The sequence below is a fragment of the Pieris napi genome, chromosome 3, assembly GCF_905475465.1.
Source record: "Pieris napi chromosome 3, ilPieNapi1.2, whole genome shotgun sequence".
Classification (NCBI taxonomy): Eukaryota; Metazoa; Arthropoda; class Insecta; order Lepidoptera; family Pieridae; genus Pieris; species Pieris napi.
This window is the reverse complement of record NC_062236.1, coordinates 2,031,017-2,046,408: the sequence shown is the minus strand read 5'-3', so window position 1 is coordinate 2,046,408 and position 15,392 is coordinate 2,031,017. Positions and strand designations below refer to the sequence as shown.

The following is a 15,392-nucleotide window of genomic DNA, read 5'->3' as shown; positions in this document are numbered from 1 at the left end:
TAAACTGGGGCATCATTAAGATTATTGAAGAATTGCCATTATTTTTTACAAACCAATAATTTTGAATTTTGTCCTGCATATATATATATATATTTGTTTTAACCATAATCCCTCTGATGGCCGCATGAATTTGGATAACATTGTTTCGTTTTTAATTAAGTCTTCATAATAATTTATTGCTATAATATATGCATAAAAAAACATGTGTTTTGATATTGTGAAAATCTATTTCTGTTATGTAGACTTCCCAGTGAAAATTATTAGTAGGTATATAATTGTGAAAAATAACTATTGTATTATACCTAGATTTGAATAATAGCTAAACGCTGTAAAGTTCATAGAACCCAGAAAAACTTTCCAGTAAATACTCAGTTACACTTTATTATATTTGTAATGAGATCCGGTGGAATCGTATTACAATAGATACATTTATAATGTCCAATGTATTGGAACATTAATACCATATTATCGCTTTTATACAATCATTTTAAAAGAGAAACTATCCGTATTAGTTCACTTTATATTTATTTAAAAATACAAGTTTAAAACTAATAATATTTATTGGCATTAAGATACCATTGAAACTTACACATCTGAACCTTACATTTATACTTTTTTTTAAGCATGCAAATATGTTAGTCTCTGAATATGATTTTGTCCCATTCGTTGTCGAGACCCTTGGACCTTGGTCCGTGGGGTCCTAGCGCTATACGGCTTTTTAAAGAAATATCAAAAAGGTAAGTCGACATCACAGGAGACCGAAGAGCTCGCAGCTACCTCGGTAAAATAATTAGTGGGAGTAGTCAGGGAACGCTGCCAGTATCTTCGGAACCTTGCCTAAAGGGACTCCTTTTAATAGGTAATATATTTTAGTTATTATATTTAACGGTTAGTCATTGTTTTTTAACTAATTGAATAAATAAAGTGCTTTTAATATTTTGAGAAATATCTTAACAAATACTTAAAGTACCAACTTTTTACTTCTTAGATACATTCTGTTTGAAACCGACTCCAATGTCAAAATCCAATACATTTTTACTGGTGTCAGACTTAGCAATAAGTCTCGTTTCTGAATCTCACTCTAAATTTTTAACATACATGGCGTTGCCCCGTGGGTACGCCCCTTACCCTAGATCCCTCTGGGTATTCCCGGTGAAGCAATATTTGTGGGCATTTTCATAAGCTGATAGATCACGGAAATATATTACGATTAAAAAGAGTGGCGGAAAGTTTCTTGCCAGTTCTTCTTACCCGCTCTACGCCCTTGACTTGCGAACTGGTAGTAAATGTAAATTTACGATTAATTTAACTTGACGATTCAAAAGTGTACTTGGTTACCCACTTGAATAAAGATATCTTGAGTTTGAGTTTATTAAGAAATATGCTTGTTATGTAGAGAATACATATGCCATTAAGTGGATTTCTGTATATAAACACTAGGTAGACGTCCTAAATTGACTTATCAAATATAACTATAAGATTAGATATAAGAATTATCAATGTCCCCAATTGAATAGAACATTTTATAAATCTCACTTCATATCTTTTGGTCTCTTTAAAGAATTCTTAATAAATATTAAATGTTTATGAAAATTATTTTAACTGGATGTTTTAATTTGTAAATTCTGAACAGGAAAATGTTAAAATATAAAAAGATTGACGTTTAAGCGAAACACTCCTATTAGTTTTAGGAAAATTAGTTTTATTAGGTGTGTCAACACAAAACTAATTAGCAAAATTAAAATTAATAAGCTAGATATAATTTATTATCCATATTTAATTTCGTTTATTACACGAACCTACCACCTACTGAAGAGTAGTACGAAACTAGGATATGTACATTTTTCTATGTAAAAAAGGCTAGCTTGCTCATATGTGGAAGGAAGGTGAGGTGAATGGCATGACTCATAAAATAGGCAAGGAAGGCTCAAGGAGGCTCATGGCCTATATCGAAACTGTTGAAGGTTTAAACCAAGACCTGTACGTTGTATCTTTTGAAGAAATATAATATGGTGGCAGAGCAGGCAGACAATAACAAACGGCACAAATATAAGAGTCTTTCCTCCAACTTCAATTTTGTTCCCTTTGGAGTAGAGACTCTTGGGCCGTGGGGTTCAAGTGCACAGGCGCTTATTAAAGATTTAAGTTGGCGCCTGGTAGATAGTACCGGTGACCGCAGAGCTGGCACTTTCCTGGCTCAAAGAATAAGTCTCGCAATACAGCGAGGAAATGCTGCGTTAAAGGTACACAGGGACCAAACTTTTTAAATTTGTTTTGATTTTCATTTTATTTATTTTTAATTATTTTAATTATTACTTTATAGGTTAAGAAAATTGTAAATACTGTATTTGGTTAATAAAATCAAATTGTATATGGTGGCTTCTATTTATAAAATAAAATAATGTTGTTTTTTCTGTGTTATAAAGTGCACTAAATACTACCGGAATGAATTTCTCCGTATACATCATATACGTACACTATACAGTCTTATATGGTTGTTACAAAAGTCATTCAAAACAGCGTCGTTGAAGTTTCACAGATTACGAGAAAACTTTTTAAAATTCCAATATATACGACCTACATCATTGTTTTTAAATAGTTCACAGATAAAATACGTGGATAATTTTAAACAAATAAGTACAAAACCACATGCAAGATTGTTTCATAACTTTCCATAGACGTTGTCCTGCATGATATTTCAAGCGATTAGGATATTAAACAAATCGATTCTTATGAAATTTTTTATGCATATTCAGTAAGTCTGGGAATCGGACATCTATTTTTTATCCCCCTTAATTTTAATTTTTTAGACAAATCTTTTTGTTTTTATTTTTTTAAGATACAGCATAGAAAAAAACACACCACCCTTAATTTTCTTGTTAGATAGTTATTTTTATTGAACTTAAAACACGTTTTCTAGAAATAATATACATGGCAAAACAACGTTAGCCGGGTCAGCTAGTAATATTGTATATTACTCGCAGTTTTGAGCGCTTAACAGCAGTTGGAGCTGCTGAAGTCTTACATATCTGTAGGATATTATTTACACAACAATTGTAAACAAAGTCCGCAAGTAGACTGTTACCTTGCATTCATGTAAAAAATGTCAGCTGTTTTCAAACAATGTAAAGAATCGCACATTTCTGCATGAACGCACGTTCCACGAACAATGAATGTGAAAATTGAAAAAGCGTTAATAGATAATCAATTAATAAATCGTGCCTGTATATAATACAAGTTTAAACAACGAAATGTTTTAGATTGTATTTTATGTGAGGTTTGAATGTATTTATTCACAAAAATCAATACATACTTCAATTAATGCGACAATGACGAAAAACATAATAAAAATAATAAAAATTGTAAAATAGAAAATAAAAGCAACTTTAAAAAGTTTGCAGTGGCAGTGTACCTTTAACGCTGGCAGTATTTCTTCCCTGTATTGCGATACTTATTCGTTGAGCCAGGAAAGCACCAGCTCTGGTGTCACCGGTACTATCTACCAGGCGTTAAAATTATTTTTTTTCTATTTAGGTTTAGAATATTGTTAATACTGTATATTTGTGTGTTGCATATTGTTAGTAATACATAAGATCGACACTGAACTCACACTGCGAACATATTTGCTATGTAACTTTTTTTGATAATTATAATGACTAAAGATTCTCTCTTCAGTCGGTATTTCATGTCTGATCGTGGTTAGCGAGGAATCATCTGGACTATCCGTTTCCATCTGTGTCCAGCGCCTCTTATTAATAATAATATAATAAGCAGTGGCGCTACAACCGCTTTAAGGTCATGCCCTCAGATTTATGAATCTGTTTCATTATCATTTTTAAATCTAACAGGCAAGTAGGTGATCAGCCTCCAGTGCCTGACACACGCCGTCGACTTTTTGGATCTAAGACATGTCGGTTTCTTCACGATGTTTTCCTTGACCGTTCGAGCAAATGTTAAATGCGCACATAGACAGAAAGTGCCTACGATCGAACCTACGACCTAGCTATGAGAATCGCACGCTGAAGCCACTAGGCCAACACTGCTCTTTCTGCCTCTTATTAATAGTGTACAGTTTTTAGGACGATGAGTCTTTCACTTGATCGGTCCATCTGATTGGTGAACGGCCCCGTGTTATATCCATATCTGGGCTGGGCAACCAATCGAGGCAGTAGCGGCATTGAAGTCCAAATAACTTGAAAAAATTCTAACACCACCACTAATTTCCCAAGAGGGTCAGCATGAAAGGACTTTAGAAATAAGTGAATTTGAGTAACAAAATAATTTTATTATGTATTATAAAAATGTATATAAGTTTTCCATTTGCATGTCTTATTTGGCCTTATAAAAACTATCGCTTATCAACATTTATTGCACAATAAGTGTCTTTAATTATTCTCATGATAAAAAGATGAATGTGAGAACTTCTTCCTAAATATGTACTCAATGATATGTAATTGAGTCACAATTAGAAGTTATTTTTAATCGAAAATAGCGCATTCTTTAACTGTGTAAAGTAATTCGTTTAAGATGAATCATTGTGAGTAAACGATGTCGTAGGTGCATATACGATTGATTAATTAATGGCGGAAAATATTATCCTTTATCCAAACAAAGTAATAAGTAATTGCTTTCAACATGTACGGAAGTGCAACTCACAACATGGGGGCTAGTATGGGGACTGGCGTCAGATCAATTTTGTCACAACTATGTTATGAATAAAAATTTAAGGCATTTCTAAATATACAAGTCTTTAACTACAGCAAGGTACGGAAGTTCACAACATGGGGGCTAGTATAGGGACTGGCTGCAGATCAATTTTGTCACAACTATGTTATGAATAAAAATTTAAGGCATTTCTAAATATACAAGTCTTTAACTACAGCAAGGTACGGAAGTTCACAACATGGGGGCTAGTATGGGGACTGGCGTCAGATCAATTTTGTCACAACTATATTATGAATAAAAATTTAAGGCATTTCTAAATATACAAGTCTTTAACTACAGCAAGGTACGGAAGTTCACAACATGGGGGCTAGTATAGGGACTGGCTGCAGATCAATTTTGTCACAACTATGTTCTGAATAAAAATTTAAGGCATTTCTAAATATACAAGTCTTTAACTACAGCAAGGTACGGAAGTTCACAACATGGGGGCTAGTATAGGGACTGGCTGCAGATCAATTTTGTCACAACTATGTTATGAATAAAAATTTAAGGCATTTCTAAATATACAAGTCTTTAACTACAGCAAGGAATAACATCCGGTTATGACATTGGGCGATAGAGCGCACAAAACAATGCAACAGTTGAATTATTAACGAAAAAATAAAAAGCAGACACTTTTCTCTAAACTCGACACGCTCACTCAATCATGAAAACCAGGCTTCGTATAATTTCTAGGACAATTTTTACCTTTCTCAAAACGTAAACTATTTAGCGAAGCACGAACAATACTTATAAACGAATAGTTATACAAACAAATTGATTCAACTATACAAAATGTATGAAAACGCGTTCGTAAAGTACCTAAAAATACTAATACTCGTAGTCCTACTGTTTTAGTAAACTCGTAAACAATAAACAAAAGAACAAAAACAATGAAATTGAAGTGGAGCCTTGACTTTTAGCCAATTAATTTTGTAATACGACAGTTTGACCTTCTCATTTATCCGAGTTACACCTATATTAATGTATCTTATCATTTCGATAAAATTCGATTTGTTTCACAATATAGATTTTATATAACCGGAAGTATAACTTGTACATCGTAATAGATAAACAATGAAACGAACACTTTCAGAAACCTACTCATGTATTTGCACTAGTATAAGTTTTTAGCACAATATTGTATAATAATAGTGCATTGACAGCAAATTTAAAATACAGTTATAATGCTTTATAAAAAATAACCTGTATTGTTTGGCCCGTTGGCTTCGCAAACTGGAGGCCGGACTCGCGGACCTTGAGGGTTCAGCCACGTGCAAATCCGTCTTCTGTCTCCTCGCCCCTAATGCAGGGGTGGACGAGGCACGCATAACTACTACACTGCGCGCACGCACTCACTCAACTGAGCGCACTCAATCTCGCGACCCTACCCATTCACGCTGAACGAATTCAACGTGATTTCTTTTACAGTCTATTTCGATTTTATCTTTTTCTTTATATTTTGAAGTACAATTAACTTTGGGTCTGCTCAAACCAATCATTATTAGATCAATTTCACCGTTGTTACCACCACTTCGTTAATACAACTTTAAACTTTGAGAATACATGACCTAACTATTATATACAAATGTATAAATATTATAAGTTAATATAGAATATACACTGACACTGCACATACAAAAATTTGATACGAATTTAAAAATTAAACGCCTGCGGAAATAACACTCGCAATGTTGCGTTAAGTTGTTTTGCGGTTAGAAAGCGTGAGGAACGTTCGGTCATTGTCAGTCGAGGTTTGTTTATTTTGTGAAAGGCCGAATGCCGGTATTGGACCTTGGTACAGTTAGAGCGCATGCGTGGAGCCGCTCAATACTCATAACACAGCTGACTCACAGAAGGATAATGCCAAAACGAGACATTTGACTTAATTATGCCAAACGCATAGACATTATAATTGGGTTATCTGTATCATTTGTATATGTAGATGAATGTTTTAGCGATAAACATAGAAACTTATTCACACATCGGAATAAGCACTGTAATACATATAATGTTTCATATGTCCTCAACGTTCCTATTATTTGGCTTTATATGTACGTTGTACGAGTATGAGGCGTATATTATTATTTTAAATATGTAGAATTATATTATCTAAGAAGTATTGCTTGCTATAAAGCAAGCCAACGTAAGTATGCGTTGTAATCCAGGGAAATGAGATTCCCTTTCAATTACATGTAAACAAAAAACAATATCATCTTAATACCTAGACCTGATAAGTCTAAACGCATCGAGGCGAAACGTGGAGATGCCATTGTTAACGTAACTGTGACTTTGTCACTTGTTCCATTCAACAGCTTTGTGTGCTCATATTTTTATATGCGCATACTCCAGTGCGTGTACCTATTTTCGTAAGACATACGAGAGAAGATTAAACTGAATTCTTCTACAAGTACAACAGTACCTAAAAGGTTTATTAAAAGGAGGTCATAAATCATAATTTTTTTAACAGATTAGTGTATTGAAACAGCTGTTTAAAATTATATCAATCCTTTGAAATAACGGAGTAAGCGACTATTATTTAAAATAAATTAAAAACAATAAAACTGAATTCTAGTAAAAAATGCGTTCAAGACATGCTTTGACGTTTTCATGTTTATATAATATATGTATATATATTTATGTTTATGTTTATAATACATTTGTAATTTATAGTATACACAAAAACATTTCTGAGTGTATGAACACATTTCAGAGGACAAATAATTATCATTACGCGTAATGACTGGCCTTAATAGCTCAAGTTTTGTTATAATGGTTCCTTAAGGTAATTAAATTATTAATATACACATATATATATGTATATCAGTGTTTTATGTATTAACATAGACTGTGTTTGTGAATCATGTGGTTTAAATGTGGAAAATATATTAACAGTTTTAAACTAAACACGTATGCAGAAAAATATGCAATAATTTAAGTTTTTTGTAAAATAATATGCACTCTGAAGTTAGTAACGGTTGACATACTTATATACGCTTAACAGAGCTTTAAAAGGTCCAGGCATGAACAGGTACAAGAACGTACTTTGAAGGAATGGAAGCCACCTTGAATCCATTCGAAATTCTATGGCAAGTGATACTTAGGTTTAGATGGATTCAACGCTGCGTCGATTTGGACCAAAAAAGTACTACAATCGTGACCGAAACATTTCAAAGACGAGGTATGAGCATAGGAATTTCTGTGATCGTACGTGCAAGTATTTATAAAAATAAAAATCTACGAAAATAAAATTGTGACTCGAATTCGGTGGCGGTTTGTGTATGGAGATGTTTTAAATAAAACTCTTCGTTTGAAGCTGGGTAACTACTGGCTTAAAGTTTTTTTTAGAGCGAAGCTCCATGTGCCTCGTACACACACGAATTATCTGCATAATACGCCAAGATTTCTATCTATGACTCTAATTATGAGGATGTTGATTTTCCACCTCACCAAAGATGTGAGGAAATATTTGAAGAGGCAGGAAGACTTTGACTTCGTTTAGCAGATTTAGCTTTTTCTTTGAAACATTAAGTATTAAATGTCGTTTGTTTAATGTTATATTTAAGTTTTCTTTTTGTCTATGAATATACTTATGTTTTCTATTTCATGTAGTATAGTTGATGTGAATTTAGTGAAGTGTGATATGTACGATACAGATAATATAAGAATTGACTTTTACTAATAATGTAAAATGTAAAATTCCATCCAAGACAAATTTGCGCGCCATTGTGTGTGGCAGAATATGCGAAATTGCTATTGTACCACCTTAACATTTATTTATTTTATTTATTATTATATTTTGTTTATCAATGTTATCTGTTTTGGTTTTGTATATTGTCTAACTTTTAGTTATGTATGTTAGCTGTAAGATTACTAATAAATAAATATGAAATAACAAATAAGAATAATGATACAACAGCGACCTTAAAAAGCTACAATTACAGAACTAACAGCTAGATTTTAGGAATAATAATTATATAAAGACCGTGGTGAATTATGTAATCCGAGATGACCAGTCAATCGTTTTACAGATTTGAAAACGGGTTAGATAAGAATGTCCGATTCTTCAAGCAATATAAATAAAAAGTTACCTAATAACTCTTTGACATCTAGCAATTTTAATGGCCTTCCGTTACATAACGGAGTGTTAAAAGCTAATTTTCGAGTTAAGATATTAAAGGGTTTAAAGTTTGTAGGAAACCGAACAGATTTTTAAAGATTTTCAAGAAATTGAATAAAATTGAAGATCTATTTTTCATCATGAACCCAAATTAGTTAATAGGGCGGCGGGCGGCTCTTATAATAATAAAGCACACCAATCAAGTCGCGAAAATTGAATTCAATATGAAAACTAGCTGCTCCCGCGAACTTCGTTTCTCCTAATTGTGATTTGTTCGAGTCATCATCGGTCGAGCCATTTCGGAGGAGTTGAATTACAAACACTGTGACACGTTTTATATATTAGATTCATAAGTTTGACACAACTTTTTAAAATTTACACAAATTTATTATGTACAGTTGTAAACAAGTAAAGAATGTTTCATTATTCTAGATTTTTTAATTTTTAAACATCTAAAATTTAATTAGGAAACCAGATTTAGGTTTACGACCAATCGTAAAAAGAACATACACAATTTTTTATGACATATAGAAATATAACTGTTACGCCACCTATAATTAACTGTCAAATTTTTGAAAGATTCAACTTAGTATCTCATTTACTGCATCGCAGAGAACAGATAAGCAATCAACAAATACGAATTGGTTAAAAAAAACACCTTCAAAGCTCTTAACCATATTGTGTAAGGCACTAGTCATAAGCATCTTCACTAAATTATGTAAAAGTCATTACAAAACCTGCTTTGCTTCTTCTGCAGCTTTTGCTAGTGTACCTATACTTTGAAGAGTTCCTACTATAGACTGATTTTTCATTCCGTAGAATTCTGACATGTCATAAGTGTTGCTACTAACAAACTTCTCCACCGAAAAAAGGGACAAATTTTACAATAAAAATAAAATTCTACGTTTTATATGATGTACAAAAAGGTAAATCTAAATATTTACTTACTCAAGTGATCTAATACAAAAATAACAAATATTTCAATATCACGAACAATATATCGAATTAACTTTAATTACTTTATTTTATTATATAGCTGGCATCACTGTCTACTAATTCCAGGTTTAGTAAACCTTTAAAATAAAATAAAATGTAAACTTTACTTGTGCGTTTTTTTCTGTTTGTGATGAAAAGGGACGCAATGATCACTCACCGTAAAACCAATTTTAATGTGAGCAACACATTTGATAAAATATATACATTCACTAACAAATAAAATGACTCAGATGTTCAGACTCGTATTGAAATTGAAAAATGTGCCCGGCCAGGGTTTGAAATCGTGTCAAAAAATTATAGCTGTCAGAATTCTACGGAATTAAAAATCAGAGTATAGAAATTCGATCGAATATTACAATAATTAAGTGTCAAAAGTGATGTTTTACTTTAGGAATTCAATAAATCGTTGGAATGCCACGCGAGTTAAGGAGAAGCCTTATAAAAGCAAGAAGTACATTACGCTAAGTCCATAAGAACCGGCATAACCCACTTTTAAACTGGATTTTTTCTGAAAATATTCCATGAACATTTTACAGTGCTCTTCGCAGTTTTATAAACTATAATTTTAAAGTAACATTTTAAAATGCCATTGTAACATGCCTTGTGTGATTCGGCCAAAATGTGTCATCTAGCGTAAACTATGGGTAATTTAGAGTCGAAACTAAGCGCTTGTAAAATATATATTTGAATGACCAACAATGAAAATGACAGCAGAATACATTGAGGTATTGGATTTTGACATATGAGTCGTTTATAGTCCTAAGTTTAGATTGAATCTTACGGTATGTTTGCTAATAGGTGCGATCTATCTTCGAGGAATAATAATTTCATACTAGAATCAGCGTCAAGGTGACGTACGGGAGGTAGCAACGTTTTCGAGAAAGAATTTTAGGTCAGCTGATTTTGTGATATGTCTTCCTTCTTGCAATTTCGGTTATAGTCCATCACAAAATCAGCTGACCTGAAATTCTTTCTCGAAAACGTTGCTACCTCCCGTACTTCACTCTTGCACTACCTTAAATTTATTTTATTTTATAGTATTGGCTAGAAGAGATCGGTTAGAAATAAAGCCGTTGCAGCGTTTAATATTTTTTTCAATTTATTATTATTGAGTTCTTGTATGTGCAAGTGTGAATAAATAAAGCATAGTCCTCGTGTTGTGGTAGATACATTTATTGTACGTACCGCTTTCTTTTGATACCATATATGAGATTTGAAAAGGATCACGTCATATACGGTAAAATAAACCTACATATTACGAGGTTATAAATAAAATCATTGTTTTATATACTCTGTTTTGATGAGATAAGTAAATAAATATGTAAAGAAATAATTAAATTTCTTAGATTGGATTCTTTAGATTATTAATTATCTATTATGTGTTAACCTAATGTTTCATTTAGTTTGTTAGTTTGTGGAAAAGATGCTACACATTTTGAGTTTGTTATTTTACTTGAAAACAATCACTTTTATCCTTTTACTATTATAATCTAAAATGTCTAACAAAAAAATCTATCGTCAGCCCATTGTTAGTCTGGTCCTCCCACATTTGTCTTCCCTGTACGATCTTGTTCCATCTACGATCTGTATACTCTGCAATATAGCCTGCCGATTTCCATTTCAGTTTTAGAGCGTGGGTTACCGTGTCTGTCGTCTTCAATTATTATATAAATAGAAAATATTTTTACCTGATTTACTCAAATCGTATCGATCAAATCATAGCAAAATAACAATGTATTTTTAAGTGTATGCCCACTCCGTGGGCGTATTTGGTAACCCCAAACTATATAATGGATTTATATTTAGAATATTTTTTGCTTAAACTATAACCAAATATATGAGTGAAATAGATATTATCGTGAAGTTTACGAAAATGTTTTATGGGAATAGTCATATATGAATTTCAATAACTTAAAAAGTTTTTAAACAATAACAATTGACTGCCGCGTAAGACCATGATTTAAACCATTTGTAACAACGTTTTGCCAATGAATTGTCAATACGTCAAATAAATAGTGTAATAAATTCTCGTTTGAATCGATTAACTGTATGTATATTTGCTGTATGCTTCTCCGTCTACGGTGTGAAAATGTACGGCGTCGAATACTCGTAACTTTTAACTTTAGGGTTCTATTGCCATTATACATACCTTTGTGCCTGGCCATTGAGCATGGTCACCACTTGGGCGACGATTCCCTTCATGGGAGCTTCTTTCTCTAACACGCCCTTCTCCATTGTCATGACAGCATTCATTTATATCACTTCACTTAAGAACTTCACTTGATAAGGAATTTAGCAAATCATTTTACTATTTTAGTCCTAGAACTTTAGTGATACTACTGTTTTATTTAATTATTAACTTAATAAGAAATCTGAATTATTTCATAGATAGGTACAATTTACAATGCATACGCGAAATCAGAGTTGCCTTGCCTTCCGTTGGCGCCAAGTCTAGCTTCTGAGTTTCATTCTTAGTTTTCCATAATTTAATTTAATTTAATATTAAGATTTGAGCTTAACGCAGCAAGTACATGTGTGAACCTATCAGTTGATGCAATAATAGAATACGTTTTCGGATTTTCCCTTCCAAAAAAACAATATTTTAAAAATTTTGATTAAGTTGTTTTTATAAATAACGCGGCCATAAAGAATATTTATTGTTTACAAAACTCGAGTACAGGTTTTCAGCAATCGAAGTGAGCGATTCATTGTGATTCCTAGTTATATTTAAATCTGTAGTAATTCCGTAAACCAAAATTAGGTTAGATAAGGTATAAATATATACATATATACTTTTTGAAATTATACTTCTTTTGGCGCGTTAGACAAAAATGATGAGAGTAAATTTTTACGATGCGCGCGCACAATGTCACAAAAAACCGACACCCTGAAGTTAGCTATAGTCAACATTTTTATTATTTATTTATACAACTATTGATGCTGTATTTGTACGATATTTAGACAATGTTTCTACAAGAATATTTGTATCATACTTTAGCTATCATAAGCCTCTTGTAACTCACTTGTCTCATGAACTGCAACCAATGGACGTGAATTAAATAGTAAATAATTGCATGCTAAAATAAAAAATGTTCATTTCTTTAATTATGTAGAAATAATCATTTTGAGATATTTAAATAAACTTTATTTACCTAGATAATGCGTTATAATGAAACTTTCAATGTATTAAATAACTTTTTTTTATATTGCCTATATGTATATACACTTTTTTTTAGAGTATTTGATATTTTGTTTACTTTGTAGTATGCGATAAGAAACACGATAATGTCAATCAAAGCGATGTATTTATCTAACAGTACAGTTGAAGTACTATTGCACAAAAACTGTGTATGAATAGGCATTAGACCGCCGTATTTATAAGTGCTCCGTTATATACTGTATTTCCTATTACAGACCTAACTTGATACACGTATAGAACTTGGTTTAAAAAAATATCAATGTTTTTTAAATAACATTTACCCTTTTTTATGTTATTGTAAAATAGTCTAAAATGATCATGTATTTTTTTTATTAAAAGCCAATCCTTAGTCTATGCTGTCTAATAACCCTAGAGTAGAAATGAATTATAAATTATTTCTATTTTTTGAAATTACAAAATATTTATAAGCTAAAAGTAATACCAGCACAAATTGGATCAATAAATCGAATGTAATGAAATATATATTACAAACTATGTCACAATACATTTCTTAATTATAATTTTACTAGCACGTAACTTGAATTCTAGAAAAACTAATTCGAAATATAATTTTTATACATCGACATACATGTAAAGTTTTAAATTCAGTATGGAGAGATGTACCCGTTTCAAGATAAACTAAATATTTAATCTACAAGTGCCAGGGTTTAATTTATTATAACATTAGGAAATCTTATAGACGTAATATATATACATTTTAACAAAAACCGGGAACCTACTTAAAAGCCTACTTTTATCCTAAATCGTTGAAAATATTGTGTTAAAAGTTAACAGTAAAATATTAAAGCCTGATTAAGTAATATTTCTTACCACATACTATTGTTATATTAGATAAGTAGGTAACGTGAAATATAATCTAGATTTAAGACAAAAGAAGAACACTGAATGAAGCTGAACGTGTAATTGAGTAATAAAAATAGATAAAAACAGAACTTAGTTCTTAAGTAACATTCTTATGTACTTTTATAGATTTTCGAGTCCGAAATATATTTTGTATTATTATTAATTTAATCAAATTTGTGTTGCATAAGCTATATGTTAAAAATTGTTGAGTAAAGTTATCTGTATTTATTTGCGAAGTGGCACGTACGACATAACTAGTAAAATCAGTGGCACTACAACCTTTTTAGGTCTGAGCCTCAGATTTCTGTATCTGTTTCAAGATCATTTGTAAATCTCATAGACACGCTGTCGACTTTTTGGATCTAAGACATCTCGGTTTCCTCACGATGCTTTCCATCACCGTTCGAGTGCATATAAAAGAAAAGAAAGTCCATTGGTGCACAGCCGGGGATCAAACTTACGACCTTAGGGATGAGACTCACACGCTGAAACCACTATTTATCTAACTCTAAAGTTCTTTAAATTATTTATTTAAACTAATAAAGTTTACTTATTGCCGTACCTACCTAAAGGGCTATAATTGCAACGCTTGTTGCTGTTAAACTATATTTTTATTCCCCGGGAAATGTTTATTTCGATATGAGATAAAAAACTGAATTCAAATCCAAAAAATGAAATTCTTTAGATGTTATTAGAAAATGGTCATTACAAATGTTTTTTTATTCATGTACTTTCAAAACCGCATATTAGGGCATAATACACTTTCATAATTTAATTCGAGATTTTGAGAATTGCAAGGAAACAAAAAGTGTCTAAAAATTATAAAGTATTATAAGTGAGAATGTTTCCTAGTGAATGTTAATATTGAATAAGATCAACTTCAAAGAATCGGAGACAAAATTTACGTTTATTTGTTTTGTTTATCTCATTGATAAACAAATATGTATTTAAAATTTGTTTGTTTTCCATTAACATTTAAATACACTATTTTATCGTATTATCTAATGAAACATAGTCATATTGGTTTTATGGTTGATACATATTAGTCTTTCTTAAGCTTTCCTTAGGAAATAGTTATCATTAAAAAACTGTAACAGGGTGGAAATGGCCACCAGGGAAAAGAAAGAGATGTCGCCCTCTGGCACGATGGGCTGACGAACTTAAAGAAGTTGTAGTGGAGGGAGTTTGAGGAGGCTTCTGTAAGAGATTCTTTAAAAAAGAACATTTTTGTATGAAATGTTAGGTGTGTATCTTTTGTAAAGATGGATGAATGTTTCAAGCAATAAATTAGGCTTAATAATAATAATAAGTAATTTATAAGAACACAATTTTCATTCAAAACTCATGAATCATTAACATTATAAAAATTATGTTTAACAGCCGACGACGCATCTCGCTCAATTATATTGAAGATCCCACATAAACTTGGAGTCAACGACCGCGAAACTAATTTCAATTCGACTATCTAATGAGTTCCCGATCGGAGATAATCGATACGGTATTAGCCAA

At 31.7% G+C, this 15,392-nt stretch overlaps 1 protein-coding gene across 12 annotated transcripts in view; it reads right to left on the bottom strand.

Moving 5' to 3' along the window:
- The window catches only part of LOC125063606, a 115,569-nt gene that overhangs the window by 10,748 nt on the left and 89,429 nt on the right, over window positions 1-15,392 (bottom strand). The gene's annotated exons all lie outside the window — the stretch shown is intronic.